Source organism: Rhincodon typus, chromosome 40 (genome assembly GCF_021869965.1).
Source record: "Rhincodon typus isolate 14 chromosome 40, sRhiTyp1.1, whole genome shotgun sequence".
In the NCBI taxonomy this organism is placed as follows: Eukaryota; Metazoa; Chordata; class Chondrichthyes; order Orectolobiformes; family Rhincodontidae; genus Rhincodon; species Rhincodon typus.
In genome coordinates this window covers 6,604,321-6,608,609 of record NC_063371.1, presented here as the reverse complement: position 1 = coordinate 6,608,609, position 4,289 = coordinate 6,604,321, and the positions used below count along the sequence as shown (strand labels likewise).

The following is a 4,289-nucleotide window of genomic DNA, read 5'->3' as shown; positions in this document are numbered from 1 at the left end:
CTTCAAGAATGAGTACATAACCTGTGTATTTAGGGTAAACATGTCTGAGATCTGATCATTTAGCTGAACAGAAAATCCCAAGCATGCACCCACACTTTCAGGATTGACTGTGTGAGGGCCTTTTGCTGAATGTTTGCATCAACCACTGTGATTAAACACACAGAATAACTGCTGTGGAAGGCAAAAACTGAGGAAAGAAATTGAGGAAAACTTCTGGAAATTTGTCCTTTACTCTTGAAACCAATCAATGAAGCATTTGAATGTAATGTCTCTAAAATCACTTGTCCACAGCTGTGATGGCCTGCACCATACAGAAGATCCCTCAAATAGAACAAATAACTGCGGATGCTGGAGATCTGAAACACAAACAGGAAGTGCTGGAGAAACTCATCAGGTCTGGCAGCATCTGTGCAGAGTTAACGTTTCAAGTCTGATGGCACGTCCATCAGAACTGGTAGCAGCTCGCAAAAAGTGGTATTTATGCTGAGTGTGAGAATGGGGATTTGAGGGGTATTGGTGACCAGATAGCTGGAGGCTGAGCTCAGAGAAAGAGGGAGATACTTCAGGGCTAGGCTGATAAAGGAACTATTGATGGTAAGCCGGGGCAGTAGTGAAGCTGTATAAGTGAGAATGAAAGTTGACAGCAGGAGAGAATAGGCTGGCTGTGCTGAAAGAAACCCATGTTATGCAGGACCAGATGTCGGGGTGGGTAAAAAACAGGAGGGACAGAATCAGGCTCTCACACTATCGAACACGATGTTGGGTCCTGGAGGCTGCAGGGTCCCCAAGCAGAAAATGAGATGCTGTTCTTTAGATTTGCGCTGAAGCTCACTGGAACACTGAGTCAGAAATGTTGGCTTCGGAACACAGTGGTGTCTTAAAATGTCAGGCAACTCGAAATTTGGGGTCATTGTCACAGACAGAAAGTGAATGTTTGCAAAGTGGTCACCCAGTGTGTGCTTCATCTCTCCCATGTACAGGAGACCACACTGTGAACAGTGAATACAGTAGACTAGATTGAATGAAGTGCAGGTAAATCACTGCTTCATATGGAAGGTAAGTCTGGGGACTTGGACAGTGAGGAGGGACAAGGTAAACAGGCAAGTGTTACGCCTTCTGCAATTTCATGGGAAGGTGCTGTGGGCATATTGGACAGTGTTGGAAGTGGAGGAGGAATGGACCAGTCTGTTCTGGAGGGAATGGTCCCTGTGAAATGTTGACAAAGGGGTGGAAGCAAATGTGCGTCATCCTGATGAAGGTGTTGGAAATGGCAGTTTATGATTGAATGTGGAGACTATTAGTTCGTAAGTGAAGACTGGGAGCTTTAACACTGTTGTGGGAGGGAAGAGAGCGGGTGAGGGCAGAAGTGTGGGAAGTGGTTTGGACATGGCTAAGAGCCCTGTCAAAAATGGTAGTGGGGAATGTCGGGTGGGGAAGAAGGTCGACATTTCTGAGGCTATTGTCCTTTCGGGAAGGAAACAGTCATCCCGACTTGGTCTGGCCTACGTGTGACTCCAGCCCCACAGTAATGTGCTTGACTCTTAACAACCCCCAGACAATTAAGGAAGAGCAATAAATGCTGGCCTTGTCAGTGACACCCACATCCCGTGAATGAATAATAAAAAGTGAAGCCATCTGACAAAGAAAGAAAATAATTGGGTATGAAAAGAATGAACAATCATTTAAGATGGTAGTTGAAGGGACCAGAGGAATAATGTGGTGGGTTGGAGATGGTGGTGAAATTAGGAATATTCAAGAGTTAATAACTCTCTCGAGTAAACTATGGAAGCCTGAGTAAGTTTGATTCTGATTTCTGTTAAGAACCCAAATATACATGAATGCAAGGCTCAGTAGTTGACAGGATCATGTGAGAAGTCAAAAAAGATTCATAACATTGCAGGTGGTCATTGGGTGTATGTCTGCTTGGCACACAGGTTGGCAATGACTTGGCTGTATTGGTACCTTTCTTCATCACTGTCTGCATCTATACGATCATCAATTTTATACAAGCTTCACCACTTTGGCTGTTCGGATTAACCAAAATCTTGCCAATCATCAGTTTGTGCATATTCGTTGTGTGCAAAATGCCTCCAGATGGTCATCGCAGTCATCTAAAACTACTTGCAGGCCTCACATTTTCAGCAGTGGGTGATGTGCTGCTCCTTAAAGATGACAATAAGCTTTTAATTGGAGGTAAGCAGATTATTGTGAACTTAGATCCTGTTGTAAATTAAACTGAGTAAAAGAACACCCGAAGGTGGTTCTGTATGAAAGAGTAGTGATGAGCTTGGCCCCAAGCTGGCAGCAGCCTTTGAGTTGGAGTCCAATGTCATTTGCCTCACATTCACTTCAGATCATGGTCAGGTTCTTGATGAACCACAAAATGAAATTATTTTCCCTTGGAGAAAAGAAACTGACGCTACCCATAAGAATCACAAAAAGTGCTTCTAAGAGTGTCCACTTCTTTAGCTTCTGAGTTACATGAGGAGATGCAGGAATCATTTGAGAAATACATGAAGAACACAACAATCAAAGGATGGCACATTCAGATCAGCCACATTGAAACCAAAGCTCCGAGCGCAGAAATCCAATTTAAATAGACCTATTCAGTTAGGCCACAACTAAATATTTGTGATAACTCCTTACAAATCTAGAATGATTCCTTTTTCTTCCATTTTGTTGCAAATTTTCTTCCCTTGGCTGAAGGTGCTCAGTATTTCTGGGTGCAATTTCATTGGAGTCAGATGTCGTTCCATACCACACACGCATGCCTCTTTTCTGAGCATGAAGAGTGAGAGTTAAAGATTGTTGGAAAGTATAATGCATGAGCATAAATCTAGTTCTACTTGATGAAGACACACGTAAACAAAACTGGGGCTCCTAGATTAGGATCATGAACTTTAGCCTATTCTCCTTCTGTTATTCGAAAGAAAGTTATTGTGGAAGTCCTTGCTTTAATCTCTCTGGTTTGAATTTTTGTAATCGAGAAAGCCACTGGACCAATCTTTCTTTAAGGTCTCTTTGAGACAGATTGTAATGAACCAATTTTATGGATTCTTTTTGAATGGCAGAACAGAGAAAGCTGGTGAGAGTTATACAGTTGATGTAGTCTTTATGGACTTTCAAAAGGGTTTTAAGAATCAAATCCATTTAATCAAATTCATGGAACAAATGGGGCAGTAAAAACATAGTTATAAATTGAATGAATGTTAGGAAGAAGAGTTGCCAGGTTTTGGATTTGAAGAAGGTGTACAGTGGGAAATTCTAATCCAACAACAAAACTTGCATTTGTAGTCATTTCAGTAGAAAACATTGTCACAAGGCATTTCAAATTCAGTCTTGCATTCCACTGTTTATGAAATAAAAGGCTATCAGAATTTCTCACTTTGCTTCTTTTTAACTTCAGGTGGGGCCACGTTTGCTCTTGCCCATTGTTTTTACACGTGGGCCTTTGGTTTCAAGCCTCTGAATCTGCGAGCAGCAGGTGTAATTGCCCTGGTTGTCGGGTTGGGTTGGATCTTTCTCAGCATGTGTTCAAAGATATGGCAGATGCTCCTGCTCTGCTGTTACTGCATCTTGATTGGGATCATGTCCTGGAGAGCCAATGCTGAAGGTGCGGTTTCATCATCCAAGAACAGGAGCAAAAGTGACTGGTGCAATTGGAAGTGTACTTTTCATGGTATCTGATTTCACTTTAGCTACAAACCTGTTATGTTTTCAAGTTCCACATGACCGGCTAATTGTTATGAGTACATACTATGCGGCGCAGCTGTTTATTACCTTTGGTACTGTTAGAGATAATCAAAGAAAGAGTGACTAGATTGTCCTTAACTGTACAATGGAGATTGTTTGATGTTACAATCTACAGTGAATTTTTAAAAATGTTTCTCATGAAGCAACAATAAATATGCATGTATCATTCCAACATTGTAATTTGTATTCAGTTCTGACTTCATCATGTACATATATCCTTTTGTTTATATTTGATGAAGTTATTATTTTGTTTATAAGGTTTGCAGATGACACCAAAATTGGTGACAACAAGGTGCAGAGCTGGATGAACACAGCAGGCCCAGCAGCATCAGAGGAGCGGGAAGGCTGACGTTTCGGGCCTAGAGCCTTCTTCCGAAATGGGGGAGGGGAAGGGGGTTCTGAAATAAATAGGGAGAGAGTGGGAGGCGGATAGAAGATGGATAGAGGAGAGGATAGGTGGAGAGGAAACAGACAGGTCGAAGAGGCGGGGATGGAGCCAGTAAAGGTGAGTGTAGGTGGGGAGTTAGGGAGGGGAT

The 4,289-nt window shown here is 42.3% G+C and overlaps 1 pseudogene; it reads left to right on the top strand.

Annotated features, from left to right (window-relative positions):
* The window catches only part of LOC109929370, a 7,758-nt pseudogene extending 3,837 nt beyond the window's left edge, over nucleotides 1–3,921 (top strand).
* The last annotated feature ends 368 nt before the right edge of the window (nucleotides 3,922–4,289 follow it).